At 45.0% G+C, this 22,240-nt stretch overlaps 1 long non-coding RNA gene across 1 annotated transcript in view; it reads left to right on the top strand.

Moving 5' to 3' along the window:
• LOC138667607 (uncharacterized) overlaps nt 1-22,240 on the top strand; it is a 97,813-nt gene that overhangs the window by 67,614 nt on the left and 7,959 nt on the right. Inside the window, exon 2 of the long non-coding RNA XR_011318853.1 lies at nt 19,007-19,102. This is a non-coding gene — a long non-coding RNA (uncharacterized lncRNA). The remainder of the gene's footprint in view (nt 1-19,006; nt 19,103-22,240) is intronic.

The following is a 22,240-nucleotide window of genomic DNA, read 5'->3' as shown; positions in this document are numbered from 1 at the left end:
TCCTCACAAAGGGTAAAACTGGTGGGTTGGTTAGGAAGTGAGTGAGTCAGAGTCGGAAGGAGATGGAGAGGGAGACAAGCAGACTGGGCTCGGCCCAGGGAATTCCTGTCAGGCAGACAGAGGAAAAAGGAAAGAACATCAGCGGCTCAGTGGGAAAGAAGGACACGGAGCTGCGCCTGCAACCCATGCGGCAGCCTCCTAAGAGAGGACAAGAAAGGAAGTGTGCCGTAGTGAGTGAGCACAGGAGTCATAGCAACAGGTGTGAAACATCAGTGGGAAACCAGCTAGAAGCAGGCTGCCTCCATCTGAAGCGCAGATCCGTTGGTCGGAACACCAAGGGAGTAATAGACTCTACGCTTTACTTCAGAGACCGGCAGGACAGTCGATTCCAAGTTGGCTGTCCGACCTAAACACCTAAGCAGGCAAGGTGGCAACGTGGAGGAGTGGCAACACTAGGGTCCCTATAAAATAGCCTCAGGCCACCACCGTCATACGGGTATGTCCTATCCATCTGGGGGACAGAGAGAGAAAAGTAACAACAGTGAGGACCTTATGGTAGCTAATGCAAGTAGAGACCTACTACGTTACTGTGCGCAAGGGGAAGGCTACTGATTTCCACCTGGATAAGGGGACTCTGGAATTGCCATCAGACCGGCCGGACCCTGCCTACCCTGTCATCCGGCACTCTGGACTGTGGATGCTGAAGCCTTCAGTAAAGGTAAAGAGACTGCACCCGTTGTGTCCTCGTTATTTACCGGACCTTGCACCATCCACCATCAACATCTACATTTCTGGGAAGCCCTGGGGATATACTTCACCTGTGGGAAGGTATGCCATCTAGCTGTCATTCCATCACCCCAGCGGACCCCTAAGCAGCGTCGGTCACTCTGACCGTGTACCACAGGTGGCGTCACGAACACTACCGTTATCTACGAACTCTGCCTTTTATTGGGCGCCCCTCATAGGGCCACGGTCCGGGTCGGGCCACCGTGACATCCTCACTGAGGGAACTGAAGGACTCGGTACCGAGTACCCCATTGTCCTTACGTGGGGGCGATCTACCAGCATGAGTGGTTGTCATGTGACTGCAAGTGTATGATTTGCATGCTTGCAGTCACGTGGCAACTAATTTTTCACATCCACATCTCTCAACAGAAGAAAAGTTGCTAGTTGGTACGTGACTGCAGTAACATGACAACTGTTATCGCGGGCAAAAGAGCATTCGCATTGCACATGGTCAGGATTCAGCAATCTGCAGTCACAATCAGCAATCAGCAGGAAATGATGTGAACTCCAGAAAATTCTTTTAGGGCTCATACGCATGACAGTGAAAAAAAATGTTGCATTTTGGTCCAGAAAAGTGGGATTAGTGTCATGCAAGTGTCATGCCATTTTCATGCGAGTTCAACTCACTGACGTTAGCGCGAGCACTGTTATAATTTTTCCCACGGTGCTCGCACTGATGGAAGTGAGTTGAACTGAGTTCATTGGCTGTGAACTCGCAGGACCATTCTGATGGCACTGCGAGCATGTGAACTTTCTCACATTCACGGTGATGTCAGTGTAGTGAAATTAGTCCACCAAGAGGCACTGGGCTAAGGAAGCAAGCACATGCAACCATCTAGATGTAGCAGAGCTAGAAGCATTGTGGGACAAATGGATTATTATCTTCTTGATAGACAGGTGAGGAATATTGTTTATTTTAATTCTGTTACAGGAGACATTGGTTTCAGTGGATTGGGCATTGATGTGAGTATAGCTGATTTGGATTAATTGTTTGTGTCATTATTTCAATTAAAGGACTTTATTCTGCGTATGTATATTTTTTCATACACTATCACTATGGAGTTAGTAATGGGGATGTCTTGTAGATGCCTCTCCATTACTAACCCCTGGGCTTGATGTCACCTGACAATAAAAAGGTGACATCAACCCCCTCAACTATCATCCCACTTGACACTGCAACAGGGCAAGTTGGAAAAGCAAGGCTAAGTGCCAGAATTGGTGCATCTTTTGGAGGCGCCTTTTATGGAGCAGCTGAGAGTTTGTTTTTAGTCTGGGAGGGTGTTATGATCTGGTGGTTAGGACAATAATGGACCTGGTGGTTAAGAGCACACGGAATGACCTGATAGTTACTAATAATACAGGACGAGCTCTGGAACGTGGGAACTCTGCTGACCGCAATCCCTAATCCTATCATACACACTAGAAATAGCCGTGGATTGCTCCTAACGCTCCCTATGCAACTTGTCACAGCCTAAGGAACTAGCTAGCCCTAAAGATAGAAAAATAAAGCCTACCTTGCCTCAGAGAAATTCCCCAAAGGAAAAGGCAGCCCCCCAAATATAATGACTGTGAGTTAAGATGAAAATTACAAACTCAGAGATGAAATAGATTTAGCAAAGAGAGGCCCGACTTACTGAACAGACAGAGGATAGGAAAGGTAACTTTGCGGTCAGCACAAAAAACTACAAAAAGACCACGCAGAGGGCGCAAAAAGACCCTCCGCACCGACTCACGGCGCAGAGGCGCCCCTCTGCGTCCCAGAGCTTCCAGCAAGCAAGACAAAAATCAAAATAGCAAGCTGGACAGAAAAATAGCAAACAATAGAAAAACAAGCAGGAACTTAGCTTCTGCTGGGAAGACAGGTCACAAGAACGATCCAGGAGCGAACTAGACCAATACTGGAACATTGACAGGTGGCATGGAGCAATGATCTAAGTGGAGTTAAATAGAGCAGCCAGCTAACGAATTAACCTCGTCACTTGTGGAAGGAAACTCAGAAGCCGCAGCCCCACTCACAACCACCAGAGGAAGCCCTTGGACAGAACCAGCCGAAGTACCATTCATGACCACAGGAGGGAGCTTGACAACAGAATTCACAACAGTACCCCCCCTTGAGGAGGGGTCACTGAACCCTCACCAGAGCCCCCAGGCCGACCAGGACGAGCCAAATGAAAGGCACGAACCAGATCGGCAGCATGAACATCAGAGGCAAAGACCCAGGAATTATCTTCCTGACCATAACCCTTCCACTTGACCAGGTACTGGAGTTTCCGTCTCGAAATACGAGAATCCAAAATCTTCTCCACCACATACTCCAACTCCCCCTCAACCAACAGCGGGGCAGGAGGATCAACGGATGGAACCACAGGCGCCACGTATCTCCGCAACAACGACCTATGGAATACATTATGGATGGCAAAAGAAGCTGGAAGGGTCAAACGAAATGACACAGGATTGAGAACCTCAGAAATCTTATACGGACCAATGAAACGAGGCTTAAACTTAGGAGAGGAAACCTTCATAGGAACATAACGAGACGACAACCAAACCAAATCCCCAACACGAAGTCGGGGACCCACACAGCGCCGGCGGTTAGCGAAACGTTGAGCCTTCTCCTGGGACAATGTCAAATTGTCCACCACATGAGTCCAAATCTGCTGCAACCTATCCACCACAGTATCTACACCAGGACAGTCCGAAGACTCAACCTGCCCTGAAGAGAAACGAGGATGGAAACCAGAATTGCAGAAAAACGGCGAAACCAAAGTAGCCGAGCTGGCCCGATTATTAAGGGTGAACTCAGCCAAAGGCAAAAAGGACACCCAATCATCCTGATCAGCAGAAACAAAGCATCTCAGATATGTTTCCAAAGTCTGATTAGTTCGTTCGGTTTGGCCATTTGTCTGAGGATGGAAAGCCGAGGAAAAAGACAAATCAATGCCCATCCTAGCACAAAAGGATCGCCAAAACCTCGAAACAAACTGGGAACCTCTGTCCGAAACGATTTTCTCCGGAATGCCATGTAAACGAACCACATGCTGGAAAAACAATGGCACCAATCAGAGGAGGAAGGCAATTTAGACAAGGGTACCAAATGGACCATCTTAGAGAAGCGATCACAAACCACCCAAATGACCGACATCTTTTGAGAGACAGGGAGATCCGAAATAAAATCCATAGAAATATGCGTCCAGGGCCTCTTCGGGACCGGCAAGGGCAAAAGCAACCCACTGGCACGAGAACAGCAGGGCTTAGCCCGAGCACAAGTCCCACAGGACTGCACAAAAGAACACACATCCCGTGACAAAGACGGCCACCAAAAGGATCTAGCCACCAAATCTCTGGTACCAAAGATTCCAGGATGACCAGCCAACACCGAACAATGAACCTCAGAGATAACTCTACTAGTCCATTTATCAGGGACAAACAGTTTCTCTGCTGGGCAACGGTCAGGTGTATCAGCCTGAAATTTTTGCAGCACCCGCCGCAAATCAGGGGAGATGGCAGACAAAATTACCCCCTCTCTGAGAATACCCGCTGGCTCAGGAACACCCGGAGAGTCGGGCACAAAACTCCTTGACAGGGCATCAGCCTTCACATTCTTAGAGCCCGGAAGGTACGAAACCACAAAATCAAAACGGGAGAAAAATAGCGACCAACGAGCCTGTCTAGGATTCAACCGTTTGGCAGACTCAAGATAAGTCAAATTCTTGTGATCCGTCAAGACCACCACGCGATGCTTGGCTCCCTCAAGCCAATGACGCCACTCCTCGAATGCCCACTTCATGGCCAACAACTCTCGATTGCCAACATCATAATTGCGCTCAGCAGGCGAAAACTTTCTAGAAAAGAAGGCACATGGTTTCATCACCGAGCCATCAGAACTTCTTTGCGACAAAACAGCCCCTGCTCCAATCTCAGAAGCATCAACCTCGACCTGAAACGGGAGCGAAACATCTGGCTGGCACAACACAGGGGCAGAAGAAAAACGACGCTTCAACTCCTGAAAAGCTTCCACAGCCGCAGAAGACCAATTGACCACATCAGCACCCTTCTTGGTCAAATCAGTCAACGGTTTAGCAACACTAGAAAAATTACTAATGAAGCGACGATAAAAATTAGCAAAGCCCAGGAACTTTTGCAGACTCTTCACCGATGTCGGCTGAGTCCAATCATGAATGGCCTGGACTTTAACAGGGTCCATCTCGATAGTAGAAGGGGAAAAAATGAAACCCAAAAATGAAACCTTCTGAACTCCAAAGAGACACTTTGACCCCTTCACAAACAAAGAATTTGCACGAAGGACCTGGAACACCATTCTGACCTGCTTCACGTGAGACTCCCAATCATCCGAGAAGACGAAAATATCATCCAAATATACAATCAGTGTATACATTAAGTGTATATACCATCACCACTTGCAATCTCCACATTTAAATACCAGTCAAAAAGTATAGATTAGTTTTCAGCAGCATGTCTGTGCAGTAAACCAGAGGGGGTTACATGAAGTTGGAAAAGGTTTCCTATTCTTTTTTTTTTTTTTTCCCTTTTTAGACAGGCTATTTATCATTCCCGACTATTAGCCTATGTATACAGGACATCAGATGCTCCACACGTGAGCAAAACACTTGTCAGGTGTGATAATTTTTGTGCATAAAGATAGAAACTTTTTTTCTAACTTTTTGCAAACTCTTAGATGGTCTCTTAAGATATTAAGATATTAAGTTGCAACCCTCAACCTACTGTCTCCTTCCCCATAATCCTGTAGAATGTAAGCCCGCAAGGGCAGGGTCCTCGCCCCTCTGTATCAGTCCGTCATTGTTAGTTTGTTTACTGTATGTGATATGTGTAACTTGTATGTAACCCCTTCTCATGTACAGCACCATGGAATCAATGATGCTATATAAATAAATAATAATAATAATAATAATCAGGAATTTATCCAGGTACTCTCGGAAGATGTCATGCATAAAGGACTGAAATACTGATGGAGCATTGGAAAGCCCGAATGGCATAACCAGGTACTCAAAATGGCCCTCGGGCGTATTAAATGCTGTTTTCCATTCATCGCCCTGTTTAATACGCACAAGATTATACGCACCATGAAGATCTATCTTGGTGAACCAACTAGCCCCCTTAATCCGAGCAAATAAATCAGACAGCAGCGGCAAAGGGTACTGAAATTTGACTGTGATCTTATTAAGAAGGCGGTAATCAATACAAGGTCTCAAAGAACCATCCTTCTTGGCCACAAAAAAGAACCCTGCTCCCAATGGTGACGACGACGGGCGAATATGACCCTTCTCCAAGGATTCCTTTATATAACTCCGCATAGCGGCGTGTTCTGGCACAGATAAATTGAACAGTCGGCCCTTAGGAAACTTACTACCAGGAATCAAATTAATAGCACAATCGCAATCCCTATGAGGAGGTAGGGCACTGGATTTGGGCTCATCAAATACATCCCGGTAATCCGACAAAAACTCCGGGACCTCAGAAGGGGTGGATGACGAAATAGACAAAAATGGAACATCATCATGTACCCACTGACAACCCCAGCTGGACACAGTGTTAGGGCTAGCGGAACGCACCGAGTAAATAGAGATGTTTATTGATATTGGTGCGTTCGCAGCCTGGGGTCCACCGTGCAGGAGTATCTGCTGCTAGCAAACGGCGGAGCTATATGGCGGTATAGACTAAGTCAGTTAATTCACTGAGTAGCCGTGAAAGGAAAGCACTGTGCCCTGTTAGACTCCACAGAGGCACAGGCTAACTGCCCAAACAGAGAGCAGTCAGTGGTCACACAAACACACAAAACTCCTCGCCGGAGGAGCCAGCATTCTAGGGGCTTATTTCAGCCGGGTCCCTGAATACACTCAGACTCAATCTCCTCGCCGGAGGAGCCAGCATTCTAGGGGCTTATTTCAGCCGGGTCCCTGAACACACATACATGTGACCACACTGGCGCAAAGCACATAACATTAGACAATACTAGCGCATGGCCGTGCGGTCATGCGCAGCTTATATAGTTGCAGCACAGGAAGCTGCTACCGAAGTTTTGCCCTTTCAGGACCTTCCTGGAGGACCAATGCGATGCGCTGCAGTACCTGAGCATGTGACCCTCGACCTCCAATGGGAGACCTTGCCCTGGGCATGCTCAGTGTGTGTAAATAAGGACTTAGTCCCTGAGAGGCCTGCTCACCGCAGATCAGTGCAGGGTACCATAGGAAAGCCAGAAAAGGCAGTAGTGACCCTATGCACAGAATCAGCCTCAGCGAGACGCTGGGAGCGACGTCTCTGCTGAGCAGACCCCACTGCGGCCGATGCTGAATGGGAGACCGCAGCAGACACGGATCGAGATTCCCCCTGTGCAGCAGAGGAAACTCGACTCCTAACACACAGACATAGATTTCCAATCCAATACTGGATTATGGACCTGTAGCCATGGCAACCCCAAAACGACCACATCATGCAGATTATGCAACACCAAAAAGCGAATATCCTCCTGATGTGCAGGAGCCATGCACATGGTCAATTGGGTACAGTACTGAGGCTTATTCTTGGCCAAAGGCGTAGCATCAATTCCTCTCAATGGAATAGGATACTGCAAGGGCTCCAAGAAAAAACCACAGCGCCTAGCAAACTCCAAGTCCATCAAATTCAGGGCAGCGCCTGAATCCACAAATGCCATAACAGAATAGGATGACTAAGAGCAAATCAGAGTAACGGACAAAAGAAATTTCGACTGTACCATACCAATGGTGGCAGACCTAGCTAAACGCTTAGTGCGCTTAGGACAATCGGAGATAGCATGAGTGGAATCACCACAGTAAAAACACAGCCCATTCCGACGTCTGTGTTCTTGCCGCTCAGCTCTGGTCAAAGTCCTATCACATTGTATAGGCTCAGGTCTATGCTCAGATAATACCGCCAAATGGTGCACAGCTTTACGCTCACGCAAGCGTCGATCGATCTGAATGGCCAAAGACATAGACTCATTCAGACCACCATGACATCCTTAAGGGCTTCAGAGAGACCCTTTCTGAAAATTGATGCCAGGGCACATTCATTCCACTGAGTGAGTACAGACCATTTCCTAAACTTCTGACAATATATCTCTACCTCATCCTGACCCTGACACAGAGCCAGCAAGATTTTCTCTGCCTGATCCACTGAATTTGGTTCATCATAAAGCAATCCAAGCGCCAGAAAAAACGCATCAACATCACGCAATGCCGGATCTCCTGGCGCAAGGGAAAATGCCCAGTCTCGAGGGTCGTCACGTAACAAAGAAATAATGATTTTCACTTGTTGAACAGGGTCACCTGAGGAGCGAGGTTTCAAAGCAAGAAACAATTTACAATTATTTTTGAAATTCAGAAATTTAGATCTATCCCCAAAAAACAAATCAGGAATTGGAATCCTAGGCTCTGACATCGGATTCTGAATCACAAAATCTTGAATGTTTTGTACCCTTGCAGTGAGATTATCCATACAAGAGGACAGACCTTGAATGTCCATATCTACACCTGTATCCTGAACCACCCAGAGGTAAAGGGGAAAAGAGAGACAAAACACACTGCAAAGAAAAAAAAATGGTCTCAGAACTTCTCTTATCCCTCTATTGAGATGCATTAATACTTTGGGCCACCTGTACTGTTATGATCTGGTGGTTAGGACAATAATGGACCTGGTGGTTAAGAGCACACGGAATGACCTGATAGTTACTAATAATACAGGACGAGCTCTGGGACGTGGGAACTCTGCTGACCGCAATCCCTAATCCTATCACACACACTAGAAATAGCCGTGGATTGCTCCTAACGCTCCCTATGCAACTTGTCACAGCCTAAGGAACTAGCTAGCCCTAAAGATAGAAAAATAAAGCCTACCTTGCCTCAGAGAAATTCCCCAAAGGAAAAGGCAGCCCCCCAAATATAATGACTGTGAGTTAAGATGAAAATTACAAACTCAGAGATGAAATAGATTTAGCAAAGAGAGGCCCGACTTACTGAACAGACAGAGGATAGGAAAGGTAACTTTGCGGTCAGCACAAAAAACTACAAAAAGACCACGCAGAGGGCGCAAAAAGACCCTCCGCACCGACTCACGGCGCGGAGGCGCCCCTCTGCGTCCCAGAGCTTCCAGCAAGCAAGACAAAAATCAAAATAGCAAGCTGGACAGAAAAATAGCAAACAATAGAAAAACAAGCAGGAACTTAGCTTCTGCTGGGAAGACAGGTCACAAGAACGATCCAAGAGCGAACTAGACCAATACTGGAACATTGACAGGTGGCATGGAGCAATGATCTAAGTGGAGTTAAATAGAGCAGCCAGCTAACGAATTAACCTCGTCACTTGTGGAAGGAAACTCAGAAGCCGCAGCCCCACTCACAACCACCAGAAGAAGCCCATGGACAGAACCAGCCGAAGTACCATTCATGACCACAGGAGGGAGCTTGACAACAGAATTCACAACATGAGGGGGCCAATATCCATGGCTCCTTCCTAGGCTAATAATATCAGCCCACAGTTGTCTGCCTAGCCTTTAATAGTTATTAAATATAGGGGCACCCTACGTAATTTTTTTTGGGGGTGCCCGATTTTAATAACCAGGAAAGGCTAAATATGTAGCTGTGAGCTGATATTAACAGCTTGGGAAGCTTTATGGGTATTAACCCCTTCCCAGGCTATAAACATCAGCCCCCAGCCGTTGGCTTTCCCTCTGCTGGTTAACAAAATTTCAGGAGCACCCACGCCATTTAAAAAAAAAAAATTAGTAAGTAAAAAAAATAAATGTACAGTAAGCTACTCAAGCACTGTACTAATTATATATGTCACTGACATCTTTATATCTCTCTATCTGTGTATATATCTATTCTACCTATTCTATTCTGTCTGGTCAGGCTGTGATTATACTGTACGCGACAGATGAATTGCCAGCTTTTCAAAGGATATGTGTGTGTAAAAATCGGATGGCACTCGCATGGTCAGAGTGCCGTGCGTTTTTTTTTTATCACTTCCATTGACCTGCATTGCGGTGTCTCATCAGAGATACGATCTGAGCTGAGAAAAAAATAGCAGTTGAGCAGGGACTCATAGATTAACATTGGTCAGAGGGCAATCTGATTTTTTATCAGATTGCACTCGTCCATTTTCCTCGCAGATGAGTATGAGCCTTTAATCCAATTTCCAACTTTTGATAAGAAAACTCGCATCTAATATTTCTGCAAATCTACCTGGGAATTGCTAATTATGCAGTTCGCCAACATTTGGTTTAACACAGATGATATCAGAACTTTATATTAATATTTTAACTGTATGTGATGAACAGAGCTGAAGGCTTTTTGCTTTCTTATCACAGGTCAATAGGAGGGAATGGGTTCTACTGCAAAATTTGCTTACTAAGGTCGGAATCTCATGAGAATATTTCATGGTCCGTTTACGGACGACAATCCTCGGTCTGGCACCGGATCTTCTGACCTGAGCTTGGAGCTTCAAATGTGTCTATGAGGCTGAAAGTTTGGGTCTGCAGACCTGCTGTCATTCCGTGCATTGCAGTCCATATACCGTGAAATATACGTGTGAACCCGGCCTTCCAGATTTACCAGACTGGGCAATGTCCTTGGAAAAAAATCAAATACAACTTTAACAAGAGAGAACTAGATTAGTGGTTCTCTATCATGCCAACACCAGCTGCAAAAGACAAAACCAAGGACTAATCTGCCCTCTGCTGGTAAAGATTTGAATAACAGTTCGACTCAACTGCATAGGTTGTTAACGACTTAGGATGCCTCATTCATCCAATGCTTGAAATGAAGATCCCATGCAGATTCCATAACACTAATTACAGCAAACCTGCTCTTAGGTGTGATTAGGAATGGTGATTGTCCATCACTCCACCAGACTAAGAGAAGCTTGTTCTTGAGGACCGCCTCCATTAATTTAAACGGAACTTGCCATCTGATTCCAGCTGAACATATAGTTAGGAGATCCGGGCAATAGGAGAGAGGCGAGAGGCTAACCCTGGCCCTGTCCTTCTCTTCCCAGGACTGATAGAGGTGATTGAAATTTCTCTTTGAGGGCTCATACCCATATGTGTGAAAAAAAGTTCAGATATCAGGACCAATTGATGAGTGTCATGCGTGTGCCATGTGAGTGCTGTGCTATTTTCACACCTAGCATCCAATTTACATCCGAGTGCAGTGCGATTTCAACATGAGCTTTTACATACAGCAATTCCCTATTTCATTTACACATCGTTTTCAAAGCAAATATTGTTCAAAACATGCACATATATATATATATATATATATATATATATATATATATATATATATATTTGATAGATAGATAGAAGAAAAGCCAGCAATTTGTGTGCGCTTACAGTAAAATCACACTGACAGGTTAGAATAGAATAGAAAGAATAGATATAAACGCATAGAATACATACATATATATAGGTGTCAGTAACACACACACACACACACACATATATATATATATATATATATATATATATATATATATATATATATATATACAGTGCCTACAAGTAGTATTCAACCCCCTGCAGATTTAGCAGGTTTACACATTTGGAATTAACTTGGCATTGTGACATTTGGACTGTAGATCAGCCTGGAAGTGTGAAATGCACTGCAGCAAAAAAGAATGTTATTTCTTTGTTTATTTTTTTTTTAAATTGTGAAAAGTCTTTTCAGAGGATAATTTATTATTCAACCCCTCAACCCACCAGAATTCTGTTTGGTTCCCCTAAAGTATTAAGAAGTAGTTCAGGCACAAAGAACAATGAGCTTCACATGTTTGGATTAATTATCTCTTTTTCCAGCCTTTTCTGACTATTTAAGACCCTCCCCAAACTTGTGAACAGCACTCATACATGGTCAACATGGGAAAGACAAAGGAGCATTCCAAGGCCATCAGAGACAAGATCGTGGAGGGTCACAAGGCTGGCAAGGGGTACAAAACCCTTTCCAAGGAGTTGGACCTACCTGTCTCCACTGTTGGGAGCATCATCCGGAAGTGGAAGGCTTATGGAACTACTGTTAGCCTTCCACGGCCTGGACAGCCTTTGAAAGTTTCCTCCCGTGCCAAGGCCAGGCTTGTCCGAAGAGTCAAGGCTAACCCAAGGACAACAAGGAAGGAGCTCCGGGAAGATCTCATGGCAGTGGGGACATTGGTTTCAGTCAATACCATAAGTAACGTACTCCACCGCAATGGTCTCCGTTCCAGACGAGCCCGTAAGGTACCTTTACTTTCAAAGCGTCATGTCAAGGCTTGTCTACAGTTTGCTCATGATCACTTGGAGGACTCTGAGACTGACTGGTTCTAGGTTCTCTGGTCTGATGAGACCAAGATCGAGATCTTTGGTGCCAACCACACACGTGACATTTGGAGACTGGATGGCACTGCATACGACCCCAAGAATACCATCCCTACAGTCAAGCATGGTGGTGTCAGCATCATGCTGTGGGGCTGTTTATCAGCCAAGGGGCCTGGCCATCTGGTCCGCATCCATGGGAAGATGGATAGCACGGCCTACCTGGAGATTTTGGCCAAGAACCTCCGCTCCTCCATCAAGGATCTTAAGATGGGTCGTCATTTCATCTTCCAACAAGACAACGACCCAAAGCACACAGCCAAGAAAACCAAGGCCTGGTTCAAGAGGCAAAAAATCAAGGTGTTGCAGTGGCCTAGTCAGTCTCCTGACCTTAACCCAATTGAAAACTTGTGGAAGGAGCTCAAGATTAAAGTCCACATGAGACACCCAAAGAACCTAGATAACTTGGAGAAGATCTGCATGGAGGAGTGGGCCAAGATAACTCCAGAGACCTGTGCCGGCCTGATCAGGTCTTATAAAAGACGATTATTAGCTGTAATTGCAAACAAAGGTTATTCCACAAAATATTAAACCTAGGGGTTGAATAATAATTGACCCACACTTTTATGTTTAAAATTTATAAAAATTTAACTGAGCAACAAAACTTTTTGGTTTGTAAGATTTATGCATCTGTTAATAAATCCTGCTCTTGTTTGAAGTTTGAAGGCTCTAACTTATTTGCATCTTATTAAACCTGCTAAATCTGCAGGGGGTTGAATACTACTTGTAGGCACTGTATGTACACTGCTCCAAAAAATAAAGGGAACACTTAAACAACAGAATATAACTTCAAGTAAATCAAGCTTCTGTGAAATCAAATTGTCCACTTAGGAAGCACATCTCAGTACCAATGCTTTCTGGCTGATGTTTTGGTCACGATTGAATGCTGGTTGTGCTTTCACACTCGTGGTAGCATGAGACAGACTCTACAACCCATACAAGTGGCTCAGGTAGTGCACCTCATCCAGGATGGCACATCAATGTGAGCTGTGGCAAGAAGGTTTGCTGTGTCTGTCAGCGTCGTGTCCAGAGACTGGGGGCGCTACCAGGAGACAGGCTAGTACACCAGGAGACGTGGAGGGGGCCGTAGGAGGGCAACAACCCAGCAGCAGGACTGCTACCTCAGCCTTTGTGCAAGGAGGAGCACTGCCAGAGCCCTGCAAAATGACCTACAGCAGGCCTCAAATGTGTATGTGTCTGCACAAATAGTTAGGAACCGACTCCATGAGGATGGTCTGAGTGCCCGACATCCACAGATGAGGGTTGTGCTCACAGCCCAACACCATGCAGGATGCTTGGCATTTGCCACAGAACACCAGGATTGGCAAATTCTCTACTGCCACCATGTGCTCTTCACAGATGAAAGCAGGTTCACACTGAGCACATGTGACAGACATGACAGAGTCTGGAGATGCAGTGGAGAGCGATCTGCTGCCTTCAACATCCTTCAGCAAGACAGGTTTGGCAGTGGGTTGGGTCAGTAATAGTGTCTGGTGGCATTTCTTTGGAGGGCGGCACAGCCCTCCATGTGCTCACCAGTGGTAACCTGACTGCCATTAGGTAACGAGATGAGATCCTCAGACCTCTTGTGAGACCATATGCTGTTGCGGTTGGCCCTGGGTTCCTCATAGGGAATCAGGACAATGCCAGACCTCATGTAGCTGGAGTGTCAACAGTTATTATTATTTATTTATATAGCACCATTAATTCCATGGTGCTGTACATGAAAAAAGGGGTTACGTACAGGGTTATAGATAACATTTACAGTAAACAAATTTATGACAGACTGGTGCAGAGGGGAGAGGACCCTGTCCTTGCGGATTTACATTCTACGGGATAATGGGGAGGATACAGAAGGTCGGGGGAGCGGCAGCTCTGGTGGTGGTGAGGCGGCAGCTCTGGTGGTGGTGAGGCGGCAGCTCTGGTGGTGGTGTGGCAGCAGCTCTGGCGGTGGTGGGGCGGCAGCTCTGGCGGTTGGTGACCCTGCAACTTGGGTGGTGGTGAGGCAGTTCCTGCAATATGAAGGCATTGAAGCTATGGACTGGCCCGCCCGTTCCCCAGACCTGAATCCGATTGAATACATCTGGGGCATCATGTCTTGCACCATCCACCAATGTCACATTGCACCACAGACTGTCCAGGAGTTGGTGGATGCTTTAGTCCAAGTCTGGGAGGAGATCCCTCAGGAGACCATCCGCCGCCTCATCAGGAGCATGCCCAGGCATTGTATGGAGGTCATAAAGGCACGTAGAGGTCACACACACTACTGAGCTTCATTTCCTTGTTTTGAGGCATTTCCACTGAAGTTGGATCAGTTTGTAATTTGATTTTCCACTATGATTTTGAGTATCATTCCAAATCCAGGCCTCCATTGGTTAATAAATTTGATTTCCATTGATGATTTTTGTGTGATTTTGTTGTCAGCACATTCAACTTTGTACAGAACAAAGTATTCAATGAGAATATTTCATTCATTCAGATCTAGGATGTGTTATTTGAGTATTCCCTTTATATTTTTGAGCAGTGTATATATATTACATAGATAGATAGAAGAAAAGCCGGTAATTCATCTGCCGTGTTCTATAAAATCACTGCAGGAGCCGACAGTATAGAAGAGATGGATTACATACAGTAGATACAAATGGAATAGGTAGATATATAGATGTCAGTGACAAATACAATTAGTACAATGTGTGTGCAAATTACTGGACATGTATTTAATTAATAAAAGATTATTAAAAAAAAAATGGCGTGGGCTCCAGCAGAGGGAAAGCCGATGGCTGGGGGCAGATATTTCTAGCCTGGGAAGGGGTAATACCCATGGAGCTTCCCAGGCTATTAATATAAGCTCATAGCTGTATAATTAGCCTTTACTGGCTATTAAAATGAGGGACTCTAAAAAAAAAGACGTACGGTCCCCCTATAATTAATAACCAGCAAAGGCTATGCAGACAGCTGCGGGCTGATATGAATGGCCTTTGAAGGGGCCTTGGATATTGGCCCCCAGGCTAAAAACATCAGCTCTCAGTCACCCCAGAAAAGGCGCATCTCTAAGATGCGCCAATTCTGGCATTTAGCCTCGCTCTTCCCACCTGTAGCAGAGACAAGTGAGGTAATAGTTGGGGGGTTGATATCACCGTCAGGTAACATCAAGCCCCGAGGTTAGTAATGGAGAGGCGTCAATAAGACGCCCCCATTACTAACCCCATAATCACATTGTATAAAAACACACCCAGAATAAAGTCCTTTAATTGAAAAAATGACCCAGACTCCTTTAATATTTTTAATTACTTATGACCTCACCAAACTCCACTGAAGCCCTCGATCTCCTGTAATAAAACTAAAATTAAAACCAACAATATACCTTACCTGTCTGTTGTTGTGTCCCACGCCGTAATCCTTGTCTAGGAGAGAAATAGTTTTCAACCTGGATGGTGCCAAGATGCGGCCGTCCAGTCTGAGAACCACTGGGGAATAAACCGCAGCGAGCGCAGCCTCAGTGACTGGGGGTGACGTCACTGAGGCTGCATTCCCAGCCAGGATGAACTGGGGTGACCTAGGTGAGATCACTGCTAGCCTGGCCCCCAGGCTAAAAACATCAGCTCTCAGTCACCCCTGAAAAGGCGCATCTCTAAGATGCGCCAATTCTGGCATTTAGCCTCGCTCTTCCCACCTGTAGCAGAGACAAGTGAGGTAATAGTTGGGGGGTTGATATCACCGTCAGGTAACATCAAGCCCCGAGGTTAGTAATGGAGAGGCGTCAATAAGACGCCCCCATTACTAACCCCATAATCACATTGTATAAAAACACACCCAGAATAAAGTCCTTTAATTGAAAAAATGACCCAGACTCCTTTAATATTTTTAATTACTTATGACCTCACCAAATTCCACTGAAGCCCTCGATCTCCTGTAATAAAACTAAAATTAAAACCAACAATATACCTTACCTGTCTGTTGTTGTGTCCCACGCCGTAATCCTTGTCTAGGAGAGAAATAGTTTTCAACCTGGACGGTGCCAAGATGCGGCCGTCCAGTCTGAGAACCACTGGGGAATAAACCGCAGCGAGCGCAGCCTCAGTGACTGGGGGTGACGTCACTGAGGCTGCGTTCCCAGCCAGGATGAACTGGGGTGACCTAGGTGAGATCACTGCTAGCACCTTGAGAAAGTCACACGGTGCAGAGGCAAGTTCTCCAGGAGAATCTCAGTGGGAGAATTTCACTGCGGTGAACTTGCCGCTACACCGTGCAACTTTTTCACGGTGCTAGCGGGGATCTCACCGAGGTCACCGCAATTTATCCCGGCTGGGAACCCAGTTGGCTGGTTGATCTTCTCCACCATAATGTTGACAACACATTAAGAAAAGCAAAAGAAAAGCAGATATACACATGGATTGTTATCTGGGAATTGGATAATGGATATGTGTGGTTTGAATTCCTACATTTGGAAGGACACGTGTATTATTTATTATCCTGACAATTCTACCCCTGTCATCCCTGTAAAAGAAATTCAATTTTTTCTAGAAGGCTTCTGAAACTGATTCAGAAGTTGTCTCTTTCAAAAAAAGTTTTTTTTCCTATAAGTTCCTATAAATTAATAGTGCAAAAAACAAAGAGGGCTTTACTTCCCTTGCCCAGATCCAGCGTCTTGATTCCCCCACATAATTGGTGCACTTCTCTGCAGTGAATTACACCAGCTATGATTATATGTATAGCTATTGTCACCATGTTGACTGTCTCTTAACCCCTTAGTGACGGAGCCAAATTTTTGAAATCTGACCAGTGTCACTTTATGTAGTAATAACTCTGTATCGCTTCAACAAATCCCAATGATTTTGAGTTTTTTCAGGACACATTATACTTCATGATAATGGTAAATTTAGGTCGATATGTTTTGTGTTTATTTATAAAAAATATCAGAAATTTGAGAAAAATGTTAAACAATAGCAATTTTTAAACTTTGGATGATTATCCCTTTAATCTAAATAGTCATACCACAGCAAAATATTAATAAATAACATTTCCCTCATGTCTGCTTGGGAAGCATTAAAGTGTGTTATACGAGGCACTATCATAAAGCCAAACCTCTTCAGGTGTTAGAGGATACCGATTAGCGTATGTTTGTAAAGTGACTGCGGGCAGTAGTCGTGGGCAAGCTGCTGCTTCACATCTCCCCAGCACTTTACAGGAAAACTGTGTCCCTAGCCCAGTGAGCTGTCAGATGTGGGGTGCATTGTACTTACTTGTAGGCTGCAGGCCTCCGTGTTTTCCAGGCCTCCATCTTCAGGAGCGACTGCACACAACTCAGGGGACATACAGTTCTTTTCAACAAACAGAAGTTTACTGGACAGTTCAAGTTCGTCGGATTGTAACATGTGGGATAGGGCAAAACACTTTGTTTTCCTTACTTCCATAGCACAACACATCTTTAGCCCTACCATTTGCTTCCCCTGAACTAGCCCTATGACTACTGGTTCCATCAGCCCCAGGGACTTCCTGTCCAGTTCGCAGTGCACCCGGGATGGGTCACCTTTAGTGTTGAGCATTCCGATACCGCAAGTATCGGGTATCGGCCGATACTTGCGGTATCGGAATTCCGATACCGAGATCCGATACTTTTGTGGTATCGGGTATCGGTATCGGATCCATAGGGATGTGTAAAATAAAGAATTAAAATAAAAAATATTGATATATTCACCTGTCCGGCGGCCCCTGGACATCACGCTGCTCACCGGCGAGCTTCTTTGTTTAAAATGCGCGCGTTTAGGACCTGCGAATGACGTCCCGGCTTCTGATTGGTCGCGTGCCGCTCATGTGACCGCCACGCGACCAATCAGAAGCGGCGACGTCATTCTCATTCACTAAACTCCTAATTCTAGGAATTGAGGACCTGCGAATGACGTCACGGCTTCTGATTGGTTGCGTGGCGGTCACATGGGCGGCACGCGACCAATCAGAAGCCGGGACGTCATTCGCAGGTCCTAAGCGCGCGCATTTTAAACAAAGAAGCTCGCCGGTTAGCAGCGTGATGTCCAGGGGCCGCCGGACAGGTGAATATATCAATATTTTTTATTTTAATTCTTTATTTTACACATTAATATGGATCCCAGGGCCTGAAGGAGAGTTTCCTCTCCTTCAGACCCTGGGAACCATCAGCATACCTTCCGATACTTGGTGTCCCATTGACTTGTATTGGTATCGGATATCGGTATCGGCGATATCCGATATTTTTCGGGTATCGGCCGATACTATCCGATACCGATACTTTCAAGTATCGGACGGTATCGCTCAACACTAGTCACCTTCCCTTTGCACAGTTCATCTTTTCAAGTGTGCCAGAGAACACGATGCACCTATCAGCCCCACACTAGGCTTTGGACTCCTAACGTTGCCGGGATATCAGCACGGAATTCTAGTACCACCTCACACTGCTTTGAACGATTGGTACATGCTGACCCTAGCAGCAAACTGCACTTGAACTTAACCTTATGACTGTATGTACTTGCCTATCTGACTCACTACCAAAATGTGTCTGCTTTTCACTATAGCACTATATCCCCTCCAACTGCGGGCCAGTAACAAACATTAACTGTATTTTTCTTATACTTTCAGCTAACTACATTACTATCCTATAACAGTATGTGCTAAACCTATTGTCCTTATCTTATGTCCTATCCTTATATCGTACACAATCAATATTATACATTATTATTTTAACAGTACTTATACTACATCATATTATATCACACACTACTGTAGATGCATAGAAAAGCCTTACACTATTCACATTATACAATATTGACTCAAATGTTGTCTTCAGTGACAGGAACAGTGAAGACAAGAAGAAAACGTCATTCTCTGAAGATGGGAGGCCCCGGGCCGGACCGCGACGCCCATCGGATTGGACCGCCCCTGGGTGAGTATAATCTAACCTCTTTTTCTCATCTTTCAGGATACATCGGGGTCTTATCTACAGCATCACACAATGCTGTAGATAAGCCCCTGATGCCAGTGGGCTTAGCTCACCGTCGATTTTGGTGGTGACAGGTTCCCTTTAAGCATCGCATAACCTTCACTATGGTGTTTACAGACTCTTTTATGTCTGTTACATGTGGTCAGTGTAAACCTGATCTCATATGTGAAGAAAACGGGTCACCAGTGGCAGATCTAGCAATTCTGGTGTATGCCAATTGAGCTGCACAATGCTAGATTTTGTTGGACGCAAGCACACCAGTGGTCTTAATGAGTGCATTTCTTAAGGCTTTGGTAGTGTTCCACCTGTTTCTCCTCTCTCAAAGGAGCAGGTACAAGTCCTGCTGTTGAGTTGCTGCCCTTCTACTCCCGTTAACTCTCCTTGTGTAAACGCCTTCATTCTGATATCTAGCTTCTGGCTCTTGAGACTGTGCTGGGACTACCCATGCAACGTGACTGGGCTGCAGGTACTGCTTGATGCTAATGTAAAGGTCGGCCAGGGCCGTAGTCATGGCTGAGCTTATCAGGCTTTCCGTTTCCTGGCCTCCCTCTACATAAATATCACATATCTCTGGCAGCTTACTTGTCTCTCCATTCTCTGCACTGGTAGGGCCCCTCTTCTGTTTCTTAGGGTCTTCTCCAGACACTTGCGATTAAACAGAGACGCAGTCCAGGTACAACTCAAAATGCAAAACTTTACTCTCACTTCTTCGCAGCACATGAAGATCTGTTAAAAAGTTACCATCGTATTTCACATTGTACATCACTTCAGCTTTCCCTTCACTCCTCTCCCTGTCACACGGCTCAAGCCCAGGTTCTACCATATCACACAGTATCTCAGTGTCCTCCCTATCCAGATTTTCTGCATTTGGGGGGTTCCTTCAGCCGTCATCAGCCCATGTTATCATCTGCCACATGTTGAGCGACCTGCCCGTCTTTCCTGCCGTGTCCTTTCACTGTAGCTTTTGTTCCTGAAGCTGATGATGCTAGTGTTGCTGGGGCTATGCCAGGCTCCTTGTTCTTGATGGCTGGGCACTTTACTTAAGCTTAACATTAAGGGGTATCTACGTTGCTCGGGCTATCAGCCCACCCGAGCTCTATGTGTGCCCAGGCCCTACTGACTCTATCTAGGAAGCTATCTTCTCCTAACTACAATGACCCCTCCTACAACTAATTATTCACAGAGCTATAGCTAAAATTATGCTGTACCCCATCTTGTGGCAAAACTAGGGTACTGAACTTTCCCTATAAACACTAGCAGCAATACATGTAAAACATTACAAATGGCTAAACATATGTTACATATCACATTACATTTACAGATCAGTGAAATAACTACTGACCCAGGATGCGCAAAGGGAATTTTCATCAACCTCCTTACACTAACAATAGTGACAGGACACCTCCAAAATGCAAAATAAGAGATGGATCAGGAGAAGAGAGTAATAGTCTCTCCACACTGTTCAAAGGAGCACTCTGATAATTGTTTTTATTTCTTTCTTGAGTAGCAATGATGTGTGTATGAGTAATTAATGCAGTAATAGTTGCCGTCGTCTGCCATTTTCAGCAATGCTCCTGTACTCTTCAGCATCAGGTGACAGCATTTTTGACCTGCCAAATCACAGACTATCTTCTGTGTGGAGCTGAGGTCACATTTAAAATTTTCGGTATGATAGAGAGCCTCGTTCTGAGTATCATAGACTTGCATTGACAAAGTAACCACTTCTCCATGCAGAAGACACTGTGTATTTGGAAGGTTGCAGATTTGGTCACATGACGCTGGAGCACCAGTGAAAACAGTAGAAGATGGTGGCTGGTGAGTATGTTACTGCACTCATTATACATATCCAATTGCTAATTACTATCAAGGGGAGAAATAAAAATAACTTCAGTGCTCCTTTAACCACGTTCCGACATTGGGCGCAATAGTACGCTGATTCCTGTTTGATGTGGGCTTTGGCTCTGAGCTCGCACCTTTCCGGGCACATGCCTGCTGATATATACAGCTGACATGTGCCTGCAACAGCCGCAGGTGAAATCGCGTTCCACTCACGGCTGTTAACTAGTTAAATGCCGCTATCAACTTCTGACAATGGAATTTAACCCGCGCTTACCGGAAACGCGTCACTAATTCTGCCCATCTGTGACCCCATCACATGATTGCGGGTCACCGATGGGTGGACATGACAGCCAGAGGTCTCCAGCAGACCTCTATAGCAATTGAGCATTTCTGCTACACACAAGCAATCTGATCATGGCCCGTCTGCAGCAGAAGCGATAAAAGTAGTGAAGCTTCTAGTCTCCCATAGATACTATTGAAGGATGCAAAAAGTTAAAAAAAATTTAAAAAAAATATAAAAAATAAATTAAAAAAAGTTCAAATCACCCTTCTTTTGCCCCATTCAAAATAAAATAATTTAAAAAAATCAAATATACACATATTTGGTATCGCCGCATTCACAATCACCCGATCTATCAACATAAAAAAAAGAATTAACCCAATCGCTAAACGGCGTAATGAGAAAAAAATTCAAATGTCAGAATTGGTCGCCGCTACATTGCAATAAAATGAAATAATGGGCGATCAAAAGATTGTATCTACACCAAAATGGTATCAATAAAAACGTCAGCTCGGCATGCAAGAAATAAGCCCTCACCCTGCCCCAAATCACAAAAAATGGAGGTCTCGGAGAATGGCAACATTTTTTTTTTTACCAAACTTTGATTTTTTTTTTTAATTACCTAAATAAAGAACCTAGACATGGAGAATCATAATGGCAGGTCAGTCTCAGCATTTAAATAAATAAATAATCGCATTTAGTGAACATCGTAAAAAAATAAAAATAAACAACAACTGTGGAATTGCACTTTTGCTTGCAATTTCACCGCACTTGGAATGTTTTCCCAATTTCCAGTACATGATATGTTAAAACAAATGGTGTTGTTGAAAAGTACAACTTGTCCGGCAAAAAAAAAAAGCCCTCGCATGGCCATATTAACCAGAAAAATAAAAAAGTTACAGCAAAAAACAAAAATGCAAAAACGAAAATACCTCTGGTTGTGAAGAGGCTAAGGTTCCAAG

Source organism: Ranitomeya imitator, chromosome 2 (assembly GCF_032444005.1).
Source record: "Ranitomeya imitator isolate aRanImi1 chromosome 2, aRanImi1.pri, whole genome shotgun sequence".
In the NCBI taxonomy this organism is placed as follows: Eukaryota; Metazoa; Chordata; class Amphibia; order Anura; family Dendrobatidae; genus Ranitomeya; species Ranitomeya imitator.
The sequence above is the reverse complement of the archived record's forward strand: the minus strand, read 5'-3'. Positions and strand labels throughout refer to the sequence as shown.